The following is a 14,037-nucleotide window of genomic DNA, read 5'->3' on the forward strand; positions in this document are numbered from 1 at the left end:
GACTCGGTGGAATAGCCACAACTTGTCGGTATTCACGCGGGCTGAAGTTTGCAGTGTTTTTATTGATGCAGAAATTATGCATATCGTTCAAGTCCTGCAATGCACGTTGGGGAATTTCCAAAAATTTCATCGCATTTTTGCAATTTTCCTCTGGGGAGACAATTGAGAGCGAATGTCCCGAACAAGCTTGGTGGTCGAAATTTCAGGAGTCCTCCACTACGGCGTCTCTCATAGCCTGAGCTGCTTTGGGCGTGAAACTCCACAAACCACACCAAACCAAACCAAACCAAAACAAGCCTCTTTCTGAAATACAGCTAGTCAAGATGTGTTGAAAAGGGTGAGAATGATGTGGGTCATGCCTCCAACCAAGACTTTCTCAGTCTGTCTACACATTGGTACCTTACATGTTAAAACCTGGTTATACCAAAAGGGAAAAGACAGCACTCTCGCAACTCGGCATCACCGGTGAGGTGCGTTAACCTGCATTCTTTTAAACAGACTTGAGCTCCCCTAATCTTATACTACACAGAGTTGTATGTCATACCGGTTGCTGCGAAATCTGCGCCAGAAAGAGGGGTTCGAGGGGGGGGGGGGGGAATAAAACTGCTGCTGCCAATTACGGATGAATCTTAGGGCTATTTAACTGCTTAATGTTTTATATAGGGGTATTTAAGTGCTTCTAAAATCAACTAAAATGAACATTTCATTCACAACAATCACGCCTGATATATCTAAATTGAACCGAATGCGTTAGAAATGCCCTTGATCCGGGACGTTTCATACATATCCCTTTTATTACAACCCAATCCAGAACAGTCTACCACTCACTGAGCGCAATGCAAACCACTAAAACATATTCTATTGATATCGACCCCAATCTCACTAAATCCATCCTGCACCATCAAAATCCATCAATAATTCACAGCAACCTATGCAATACAGTGTAGCTAGAGGTATTCCGCAATTGTTCAACTATAGATATAATGTAGTGCACTGTTTATTCAGCAGAAAGAAACCTCAACCAAATTGTGCTAATAATAATGCTTAATTTGGCATATTACAATCTTGATATCAGTACCCATCGTTAATCCAACACAATTAGCCCTAATACACTTTACTATGTCTTAATCCAATGGAATTCATTCTTAACCCACAGCTGTCCAACTCTCATGTGGGCGAAGAGGCTATTTGGAATTTGGCGACATTTGCTTATTTTTCTACAGGATGATGACGTCACCATTTTGCTCCACCAGAGTAAGGATTTCAGGTCCACATTTTTGTTGCTAATGAGTCATGCATACCTTTCACCTTAAAACATTTACCCGGAATGCCATAGCGACGCATATTCTTCGGAACAGCTTTTATCCTGGGTAGCGGTTGCACTGGGCTAGAGAGGGTATTTGGACAGCTTCTTTATACTCTAAATTATGCAGGTGTAGAAAGTCAATTGTTTGGGAGTAAGGCTGTTTGGGATTAAAAAGAAAAGATTTTGTGAATATATTACTAAGTACGAATTACAACATACCCACCAAAAAGCAAATTTTTAACATTTACAACAGATTCGATGTGGAACATTCCTATATAAAAATTACGAATGCTACTTCTTTGCAAGATATGACTGAAGCCTTTAGCGCACATACCTGTTTCATGAATTCCTTCACGTACATGAAGGAGGATTCGGAACCCAGAAGTGCCTTGTGACGCTGGTCGCTGATCACGGTTACGTCAACGGTCACCATGCTGAGATCAGATCTCATCCCTGCATTCGCGCGAGCATTCAAATTAGATCGCTGTTCTTCTGTCTATAAAGGTGGCTTTTAATTTCAGTGAGCCGTATAAACTTGAATGCAGCATGTGGAAGCTTCGTGTGGGATGATGATTATTCATCGTTAAACTCGAAGCTTTTCAGAAGGGTAATAGTCAACATGTGCTTTACCAACGGCATGCAAAATCAATGCGTTTTACCAACTGTATGAAAACATATTGTCCCTTACTGATACCCACCAGCCTTAGCGATCAGGCCTGTCGCATATTGAGGCAGGCTATCCCATATATCAGCTTGCTTGGGTGGCAGCAGGCCGGATGAAGTGTCGAAGGATATTTTCCGAGCCGCACACATTTAGTTGAAAAAGAGGTGACTCCGCATATACCCGGAATTTCCCACAGGTTCAAGAGGGCCAATAAGGCAAATGTGTGGCTGGTTTTCTCTGCCGCAGACAAGTTGTCAAAATTGTGCGGAATGATTAACTCTGTTTCAAGCTGCCCATAAATGATGCGCTAAAAGGCATAAGTGTAGTTTGAGTGCGTACAAGGGATAGTATACCGTGTTCCTTTGAATAGTGGTCGAGTATAGATAGGAAAGACTAGATGTTTAAATGAAAGACTGGTTGAACAAAAGCGCAATGTGGCACGGGAAACGTGTCAGAATACGGGTATGGCTGCGCTAGTAAAAAATTTCAGGTTGTTGTTTAAGGAGTGCAGTGTTGAGACAAGAAGGAGGAATCTATGCATACGTGAAATAATTGTGGTATGTTTGATTCTCAAGACGACTTCCCCGGTTTGTCTGTTAGAAGAGCAAGTCTCGTTCCTCGATGGTTATGGTACTACGTGTGATGAGTCTCGTGTTGGTGTCCTTTTAATTGAAAAAGGCGGCTTTCTTTTGTGTATATGCTTCGTGGCTACAAATAAAAAAATCGTGTGGCAATTCGGACCTCAAAAGTTCCATAAAGCGAAAGCTTTTATTTGAAACTTCGCTGATTCCTGGTTTTTACTGCATATGCTTCTGTAGGCTGTGTGGTGCGGAGCTCGAGGAAGCGCCAAAGGAAAGGCGCCGCACAGACACCTGGACCGGTAGGAGGCGATAGCGTAAGCTACCAGCCAGCATAAAAAGCCCCGCTTTATCCTAACCGTAGGAGCGCGTCCGTGTTGCCTAGGAATAACGTGAATGCAAGGATCTTGGCAGCTTGATTCTGATATCATTCTCCCATGTGAAAGGAGATGCCAGACTTAGCAGCGGCAGCCAAATACTAGTGCCGCGTGATTGGTCGAGACCTCTATGATGTCATCCCCACCTTAGCCAGTCAGAGCACCGCAGAAGCGTGAGACTTTGGCTGACGACAACGATGAGCCGTTAAAGGCTTTCGCCTTAAAATTCAGTTGCAATCAGTGCTTTCTCCCATGTCTTTAACGAAAGTTTAAACGAAGTTCTAAACAGGAATGAAATTGAAAGAGTCGGTGTAATTGTCTAACACCAAAATAGTCCGTTGGAGCTTGCTGAAAATAAGCTACAAGTACTTATGCAAGAGGAATGTCAGGCCCTAGGGTCATACAGCGAAGACCTACGTGCCGGGGAATCCCAGTTAGAAACGATGGACAAGGTGCATTTTTAGTGAGCAATTGTACGATCGAGAGGGGAGAGCTCTTGCTTGGTGAATCCTCAACAAAAAGGGCTTTTAGCACAGAGAGAATATGCTTGTAAAAATAAAGTCTTTAAGATTTAGTGTAATAAAACATCTTGCAATTGTGCAGAAATGTTAACAGTTTATATAAATGTTTATATAAACCATTTTTCAGCCGATGTGGTTCACTTGAAGAAAATAATTCCTTTTAGAGGTGGCACAATTAACTGAGGCGCGTGCGCTGCGCCGTGATCTCTCTGTTACTCTAAGCGAAGTCACCATCGCTATTTACGAGCTGAACTATAGAAAGTACCCAGGCTCTATCTCCTTACAGTATTCGTTTACAAAATGTTTGAGCAAAAAACTGCACCAATAATATATCAGGTTTTTATGGAAACATAGTTGCAAATTGCTGCCTCATCATTCTCGTGTCCCCACACAACACTGATACCGAAGACTGATGACAGTGTAAAACGCAAACAAATTTCGAGTTATCGTACAATTAGTTTGACAAATGCAGGTTATGAAATAATTACGAAAATTATTGATACGAGGTTGGAAACCGTAATTAAAGATATTGTGGGGAGCTTCAGACATGCCTCATAAAAGGTAGATCAGTCGTTACTAATGTTCAAAAGCCAGGATTATACTGGAGTGCTGAGATTATATGAATGGTCTCTTCATCACGCTTTAAATTGATCTAGAGAAAGCTTTTGACCAGGTTTTTCGTGAAGTGCCATTTGCGATACTGGAGCAGACAAATGTCAGATCATACCTGGTGGAGGGCCTACGCATGGCTTTCAGAACTGGCAATAAAAGATTAATCGCGAATAAAGCACTTAGCGACAGGATTCCGGTCCAACGCTCATTGCGGCAGGGGTGCTCGCAGTCGCCATTGCTCTTCGCTATATTTATTGTCTTTCTGCAGGCGTGTCCTCGCAAGGAATTAACTTTTTGGGTTTGCACTGCATTTATATGAAGTACGAATTTAGCATGTATTGACGATATAGCAATATTGTGCTTACACAAAGAAAGTGTTAGTCAGGCAGTCGATACGGTAAAGGACTTTCCCAAGTTTAGTGGGAGCACTTTCACTTGGCATAAATATTTGGGGTTTTGGCAATAGGGGGGGGGGGGGGGGGGGCAACGATAAATGAAGCCTTGAATGCTAGAGCATATTACGTGATTATCGACTCCAGCAAATTATCTTGGAGGCCAATTGATAACAGACAATAATTTACAGGAAAAGGCTGAAATTTAAAAGGGGGAGGAGGCAAAAGGATTGTCCATGTTTGGTTGAATGAAAAAAATGCAATTTATTGTTTTCCGAACTCAGTGTTGTATTTGATGCAGATTTTGCACTGTTCAAGGATAAATATACAAAGGTACACAGGGCCTTGCATTTTTATCTTGTCTTCAACTTGTGTGCAAACACGTCGAACGAACCTTTTTCGCCGAGTACACGATGAGAGATTGTTTTTGTCCCACTTATTTTGTGTCAAATTGTTAACCATTTCATATGCTTACGATTTGTAAGGATCTTTTTATGCCTACTGTTTGTCTGTTACGTTTTACGAGAGCTTTGCCACTGTTCCTGGTGTCAATTGCTTGTCACTTCGCTGGTGAAACGCGGGCTTAATTTCGTGAAATTGCTCAATCAACACGGTTGCTATTCTGCCCGATTTTAAATGGGATGTTTAACTAATGTCACCCGATAAAGGCTCTACTACGACCTTATTAAACTAATCTTGCCTGATCCTCTATAGCGGTCATTATACTCATTTGGGCCGAGAAAAATGTACTGAAACAAGTAAAGAGAATGCCTGTACAGACTGCTGTGAAAATGTTCTTTTTTAAATTGCATATAAAAGTTCTGCTTGTGAAGAAATGAATGGCGGAAAAAGAAATCTTTTTGCCATGGGTTATGAACTGAATTTTATGTAGAAAGCCGGAGAATGTTGAACATGTGTTTATAGATTGTTGTGATGGTGTTTTCTCTTAGGTTGTCCTACAGCGAACTTTGTCCAAAGACTTCCCTTTAAACTTGTTTGGTATTATTTTCTTGGCTGTAGAAAAGGATCACGGCATTTCGTATGATATGATAATGCTATTAGGCATGCATACCGTGTGGGAACACAGGATGTCTGTTCGACATGATGGTCTTCATCTCAGACCAATTCAAGCTTATAGTAGGATTCTATCAGACAAATTGATGTTTTGTGAAATAAGGCTTGTGTACCTTGTTTTATCACTGTATTTGCAAAAGTCAATATTTTGAAGATTTGCTAATTTCGGATTTTGCATGGAAACTGCCTTATTTTAGCAAACTCGAGCAGCCTGTTGTGGTTTCAAAATAATGGCTATAAAGACAAATAAATTTTTTCGATTTGGAGTGAATACCGGCTGGCGTCGCACTGCGGAGGAACCGTGTTCGAATCCGCAGGTTTTCGTAAAATTTATTGCTTCTTTACCTTCTTATGAGTTTCGCGTTACAACCACAACGCTGACACCGGCTTTTGTGAGATATCGGCCCTTACCATTATTTCGCTTATAGAGGAGCAACAGACGACCTCTGTCACACCTCCACGAAGGGATTGGGCCTCTACATTCATCGCGTCCTCGAGAGCCCGCGAACAATCTAGCACATTGTAATCGGGCGGGGAGGGGAGCATAGCTTCGCTTGTGTTGCAGATTGTGCTCTCTCATTCTGAACTTCACTCTTCTCTTCAATGTTCGATCCCAATTGTTCGAGAGCGCGCTGCTCCTAGACTGCCGGCTCTAGCTCAGGCTGCGACAGCCGAAAAAATCAGGCCCTGTGTTTCAAGAAGGTCGTGATTGGAGCGCTGCGATGTCAAGTGGTTGGTAGCTCGTTAGTGCGTGGATTGGCTCTTAGCGTTAACCAGCCTTTGTTGTACAAGGTCAATCGCCTCTCTTCCTTGTAAACCGTCTTGTATTGTTTTCTGTATATTATTCTAAATTCTTGTCCATTGCCTTTAAATCATGTTTTTGATCTCTACGTGTCAAGTACAGGCCACCCGCGTTCCAACCGCACCTCGAAGAGTTGAGGTGCCAAAAAAGAAAAGAAGGAAGGCGAATGTAATGAGGCTGACATTTACCAGTGCCGCTGTATGCGACAGCATTGCAGTTATGCTTACTTTCTTTTCCGTGCTTCTTTAGAAAAACATTTCATGGAAATCTGCGCATGGGCTTTTGCGGCGGTTAAACTGCGTCATCGGAGAATAACTGCCGAAAATGATTTCGAGAGGAGGAAAAATGTCTTAGAGAGAGAGAGAGAGAAAATAAATTAATGAGAGCATAGCTGAAGAGGTCTGCCGGCGGCATGCTGCTCCATACTAGGAAAGGAGAAAAAAGTGAAAGCGCTATAGGTACAATGAAATTCTAACTTGCGGTTTTAGTTTACGGGGATCGCGCACCTACTTGGTGGTATTCGTGTCGCACTGCATAGAGCACATGTTTTCCACACACATATCTCCTTATAAATGTATTTACACTAACATAGTTGCAGAGAAATGGTCTTCACTTTAACACCGGCCCAAAGGCGTAACTGCAAGCGGCACGCAAAAAGAACGTAGAAACAAGTAGCGTAAACCCGTAGTGTAGCGTAAACTGTAGTGTGCGCACTCGCGCGCTGCACAGCGCATACACGTGTGACAAGCAGGAACATTAGCCGGCTTGGCTTAAAAAGACAAACAAAGCCTTCATCGCACGCCTGTTACTAACTTGTTTCGCTCTGACACCTGAAGTAGTTCCTTAAAAACAAATCGGCTGTATACGCCTAACTTTCCAAACTCCTCTACGTATTACTATATCTTATAATGAAGTGACGTACAGGGAGTATTCAGCTACGTTAGAGTGGCAGCCATTTCGGGGCGCATGAAACATGATGACAGGCTGCCGGCATATCTGAGTGGATTATCGTTGCCATTTTCGGCTTATGCGTTGCCGAAGCTGTGCTCTACACTACAGGATGAATACAGCTTCTTCGAGCTGCGCCCTTCAGCGGAAATGTCATAGGCTTTTTTTTTTTTTTAGATGGCTACGTAGGAGTTGAAAGCGGCAACAAACATTTCAAGCATTCTGGTCTATGAAGCGATCGCGTAGGCGTTGTTATGTATACTATGACTCATATTTCAGTTTCTTTAAGGACAGGGCTAAAACTTGCTTCTGCTGCAGTGGCAACAAGTGGTTACGAAGCATTTTCGGAAAGCGGAGAAGAGATACACGCACTACTTTCGGTGGGGGAAAAACTTTATATTTAACCTTGAGACAGCATGCAGTCACAGTGTGGTGCAAACGGTGACTGTAAAACATTAGGCTAAAGTTCGTTTCATCAATCCTTGTGCACCTAACATCAAAAATGTACTCGTTGTAGTCAGGAAGTCTAAGAATTATTTATTCTACGACGTTTAGCATACCGCAAATGCAGGACAACAAAATGGACTGGCTTGATACTGGCATTATTCATCGAGAATATTTTCTGGTGAGTATCAGCAGATGTAATCACTCAAAAATTGAAATAATTTTGGTTATGAAGCAAGTTTTCAATTAAATGCGCCCCCTGGCTATATTCCTCATTTGTAAGAGGCAGCCTGATAATTTGTTTCATGCCGTAAATTTATGTTATTATATGCTTTATACAAAAAAAGGGAACGAAGAAGCAGCCATGTACTTACTAACTGAATCAAGAATCTCCGAAGATGATGTCCGGTGCTGAATAATTTCCGGTGCATGAAGATATAAGGTATAAACAGGCTCAGTCTGATATGTTCCAGCTAAAAGCCCGACCTGAACAGCGCATTGTTATAAAAGAAACTTTTGTTAGATCTATGTCAAAGAGAAAAATATGGAGCCAAGTAAAGGTTTATAATAGTATTGTTCAGCAAGTAAAAGTATTTTGTCATATCCTTGAAAATAATCCATCTTGTTTACGATAATCTTCCTTGATTGCCAGGTAAAGAAAAATCAGTCTTTGTTGCTTTCAGATAAAGGAATCTGACACCATAGTTCTGATAAAATGGGCAAACATGTTACTAACTCATAGCATGTAATTACTCGAAAAGATTTTTTGGCACTTATAAGCATATAAATTCTGTAAAGGTGCATCAGAAAACTGTAAACCTCGCGCCGAAGCCTATGCTAGTCCCAGAATCATGTGCATTCATAGGAGCCTATATTGGCAGTTGTGGTGAGTCCCATACACATAATACAGATTTGGAGCCTGTTACCGGATAAAAAGCGAAGATTCTATGCGGTTGTTCTGCGGGAAAGTTTTCTCTAAGTGGGCTTGCTAAGAGGGCTTGCTTTCTCTAAGAGGGACCTAGTTTCAAGGATTGTGATTCGACGCGCAGCTTTAATATAAATGCAATATTTGAAAACGCATCCGTATTTTAACAGAAGAAGAAAGCTTGTTGTTGTGAACAAACCAAGTGCTCTATTAATAACTTCATTAGCTGTTGATAAAGGAATGAGTGCGCATTGCTACTCTGTAATTGCGGCATTCAAGGCCAGGCCTAAATGCGTAGAACGCATAATAGATTAGGCTATTAGATAATTCACTATGTTTGCAGAGTGGTTTCCGAGCTCCATTCCTCATTTTAACTGAGAAATCAAAGCAAAATGCGCTCAAAACCTTGTTGAGGGTCTTCCTTATGCATCAGCACACGCTGCGTAAATTTCCAGAAGTTGCCTTCTCATAAGCTTGCGATATGGAGCCTACTTAGTCCCTTAGACATGCGTTTTGACCGCCTGGCTATAGAGCAATGGGTGACGTACATTTCAACTAGCATTTCTAAGGTACATCTTAGACAGGTTTGAAAGCCGTCAACCCTACGCTGATGCAACCTGTATGGCAACACACTCGTTGATCAGAAATCCTTCTAACGGGCAAGATTCTAGGTCTATATGGGATATGTAATATACGTGTATATAGTGTCTCGTCAAAACAGTTGGGACACACCGCTTCAAACTATTTCCACTGTCTCTTCCTACTAGATCCCAGCTCCTAGTCCGTTCTTATCCGATACCTTCTTCCCTTCCCCTCCCTGCTAATTATAGCCTCTCTTCTCTGCACTATTTGAATAGCCTACGGCTTCAGAAGAATTCTTTACCACTAATACTGCTGACGCAAGCGCTTTATTATAACAGTTTTCAAAAATAGATTAAATATATGCTGCATGCGCTTTTCCTTTTCAAGCAGAAATGATGGCGTGGCAGCTACAAGTTTAATTTTTCCCCAACAGTAAACGCATTGCGGTATACGAAAAGCAGGTTTATACGACTAGCCTAGTTTGCCTGCAAGTAGTGTGTGAATTGTTTGACTCTACACACTCCAACCCAGCTCTGATTATTACGTGTCACAGGGACTCCTGTACAGCTAAACTAAGCTGCCGTAAAATTTCCTATGAGGCTAAAACGTAGCATTCACTTACTAATATCTTCCAGGTAGAATAGTTAATGATCGCAAAACTATGCATTCCGTTTCCGGTGTGGGCGTGCTTGTGCTGAAATGCGCACACTAGTACAATACGTTGCTGTAACATACGTGATAGCCACCTGTTATTTAAAAGAAATATCAACAGAGCTGCCGCAAGGCATCAAAGGAGAGAACCGTTAATGACAACAGAATAGAATAGACATGTACCGCCAAGATGTGATCGCTCATCCACGACTCGAAAATGTTCTGCTTTTTTTTCTACTGAGAAGAATGCAAAGACAAGAGATCCTTAATCATTGTTGACAGCACGGCTTTATGAAATTCATTCCGAGAAGATGAGGTTGGCGATTATCACATTTTTGTAGTATTGAGAAGACGTTCGCAGGGGACAAATGGATGGGGCTAGCACAGACCCCGCCTAATTAGAGAAATATGTGAGAAGCCTTCGCCCTGCTGTGGATATAGGCAGGCTGGTGATGATGATGATGATGGGAAGTATATGCTGGAAAACCGCAGCTGTTTTGAGGATACAAAAACACATTTGCCACTATTTAGGGCCAGCAGATCAAACGTTTCGAAGGGGTTTTGACACGTGTGAAAATGTTTTCAGCCGGTATTTTATTCTGCGTGTGCGGATTTCCTTTAGATTCTCATGGTTTACGAACCACCAGAGAGGCATATTCGACGAAATCGTGTTTTGAAAGAATGAAACGGGAGATACAAACAGGCACTTTTTCAAAAGTATCGCACTAGCACCAGCTGGCTTGAGCTGCAACAGCGATGTATAGTAAAATAGAATAAAATATTCTAGTTAATTGCATCCAACACGAAGTAGAGCGGAAGACGGGAAAGGATACGCGCATGCGCGCCGGTCATGCTGCTGCGTAGAGTTTCTACTCTTACCTAGAGAAAAAGCTGGGGCGCTGCACTTAGCCCCCATGGGCGCGCTAAGATTCATGGGGTGGTGTGCTACTTGGTGCATGACAATTTCATTTTTTCAGTTTCGCTTCTCCGCTATTATCAGTCTTCGGTATCAGTATTGTTTACGCACTCCAGAATCATGGGGTCAGCAAATTGCAGGCATATGTGTCATTATAATGCTTATAAAGATCAAGCAAGCTTATATACACAATAAGTCGATTCCAACATCTTATATACATAAATGCTAACCATTGTTAAAAACTTACTGAACTCATCCTATGTGTCATCCTTCTATGGCATCCATATCCTGATTGAATCGCCTTGTCGTGCAATAATCAAGCCACAACTACCGTGTCCATAGTATTCTCGGTTCTCTGAAACATTCTTATCTCCCTCACTCTCATTCGAGCGAAGTGTTATTTTGCATGAAAGTCTATCTGTAGAGGCCGGCTCTGCACGAGCGCGGCAAGGTACATGGAGTAACCATACAAGTTTTTGAAAAGGTTCGAATTAAAAGAATGTAACACTCCTAAAATATAACAGTATCATAGCAAAAGCATATAGTGCCTCCAGAGCGCGGCTAAGGGCCAGAAAAAGGAGAGCACAACGTGACCAAAAAAATAAATCCAAATTTTTTTGATATCGATTGTAACGTGCGAAATTTTATTGATATAAATATACAATGAGAGGGCCATAACGTTTACGCTTGAAAGTAACTGGGTCTTGTTTGTTCACAGCAGTTAACGTTTCAGAGTCGTTGATTTCTGTCACAGTAACTGCCTCACGTTTCCGACATTTCTCTTCTTCCTTTCACTGACTATCTCCTACTTTGTAGTCGGTGGAGAAACTCTGCGAGAGTTCATACCCCTCACCATGATTACCGACAAGATAACGCAGTCACGGGTGATATACGGCGGCCTCGGAGTCATCGTGGCCCTGGCCTGTGTCGGTCGTATGGTCATGCTGTGGGCCACGAGTCCCCGTCGCCGACAGAACGAGTGCGGCAGCGTCGAGTGTCAGAATGCCCGAGCCTATATGGACCACTTCCTGGACAAGACTGCAAATCGCTGCCGCGACTTCTACCGGCACGTCTGCCACCGCTGGATCATGGAGAACGTGGATGGCGCCACGATGGCTGAGAAAGTGGCGCGAGACTTCACCCCTTCGCTGGAATTCGCGCTCCTCGAGACAGCCAGACGTCATACTCCCAGTGAGCCTGAAATCGAGTGGAACAGTATAGGAACCATCTCAAATCAAGAATACAATATTTTTTTTCTATAGGTGCAGATGGTATGCTTCATTCTGGGCAGTGTAGCTTGTAGCTATTTTTATTTGAAATCAATCGGGAGAATTCACGTACCTCATTCCAAACGTCTCTATTTACAATTGACATTGCAGATTCTCGCTTGTACTTTGGTCCTGTTTGCGCAATGTACCATGTTTGATCATCATTACAATGATCGGACTCTGTATGGCATGCATGACATTCATATGTCATAGTGTCATGTGTTTCACTCTCCCTTACATGGTACTCCTTTGTTATGACACTAGCTTGCGCTGTACTGCTAAGGTCATCCATACAGGGTCGAAGTACACGTACACCTTCAAAAAGCCCAATGACGACTTCGAGATAATTTGGTCTTTAGTATTTTGTAATATTGTATTGGTTGTTACACGGGATTTCTTCTTCTCTAATGGGTCACTTGTATGAAATTGCATTTCTTACTTCGTATACCTCTTAAGGAAAGCGTAGCAGGGGGCGGCAGAAAGTTAGGTGGGCAGATGAGATCAAGAAGTTCGCAGGGGTCAAGTGGATGCAGCTAGCACAGAACCGGGTTAGGTGGAGAAATATGGGAGAGGCCTTCGCCCTGCAGTAGGTATAATCAGGCTGATGATGATGATGATGATGATACCTCTTAAAATATTGCCCCTCACTCGTTGTAGTTGAACACTTTTGTTGAAACAAGTTTCTAAGTTGTCAGAAGCATGGAAGAATGGAACTTGTTGACATTTTTGTGAGCACAACACCGCTCAGTTGCAAGTGCGAGCTCCTATACGTTCTCGAGTCTATTAATTCTTAATATTCAGACAAAACGTATTCGTGTTAGAAAAAACGCTTCCTGAAACTTGCTCTCACGTTGGACATGGCTGCGGCAAAAATAACTGGTCTCAGCAGAAGCCAAATTCTTTCATTTGTTTTCTTTATTTAAGCTTCGGAAGCCGAAACTATCCTGGTCAACGTCTGCGATGGCTGCATGCAGTTCGTGGCCTCCACGTACGATGTCTATGGACAGCTATTCGTAACCATGAACCATCACATCGACCTCCTGGGGCTCACAAATACAGCTGCCGCTCCACGGCAAGTCGTTCTTTTGTCCTTTAAGCGGGGTATATCCTCGCTCCTCAGCGAAACAGTCGTGATGCACGGTAAAGGAAGCCTGGCCCTCTACGTCTCTAGAGGCAAGAGGTTAGCTGATAAGCTGGCTGATGCTTCTGACAATTCCACGTTAATTTATTACATCAGAGAGGCACTTCTGGTGGATAGTAAGATAAAAGGCAGGGGAAATACGTCAATGATTGAGGCCAAAATACGCGACCTGTTGGCATTTGACAGCTAAAGCTCTTCGAGGGAAAGAATGTTGCAAGTGACACAGACGGTTAACGCATCGAAATTCACCGGGTTTGTGCAGGAAACAAACCCTCAGGTTTGGCTCCAGTTCATCAGTTCTCTCCTATGGGGAACGAACATTCACATTTAAGGATTCATCGACTTGATCTAGTTAGGGCAGCTGTCGACTACCTTGCAAATAATTTATAATTGGGTTTGTGTATATATTGCTGCACATATTAGCGGACGTTGGCAGAATCTTCTACAGAAGCATCTTTCCTAACAAGGCAGAGGTATTATGTCTCACTGCAAGCCAAGACGTAATGGGGCCCAGCTGCCGCCACGTTTTCTCAAGTCTCACAAGGTCGTTGCTACCGGCGCGGTCACATGTTAAGAACATTTTTCACAGCGTTCGTAGGCTGTCGTAGCAGCAGTTGTTAGAATATAGAATGGGTGAGACGGATAAGATGAATGCGCTTGCGACACTGAAAGGCATCCCCCTGATATAGTATACAAGGCCTCTCCTATATTTTTCCAATTAAAACGGTTCTGTGCTAGCTGCTTTCACTTGACCCTTGCGAAATTCTTAACCTCATTCGCCCACCTAACTTTCTGGCACCCCCTCCTACGCTTTCCTTCCCTTGGAATCCAGTTAG

This window comes from Amblyomma maculatum, chromosome 11 (genome assembly GCF_055883805.1).
Source record: "Amblyomma maculatum isolate TAMU_Amacu chromosome 11, ASM5588380v1, whole genome shotgun sequence".
In the NCBI taxonomy this organism is placed as follows: Eukaryota; Metazoa; Arthropoda; class Arachnida; order Ixodida; family Ixodidae; genus Amblyomma; species Amblyomma maculatum.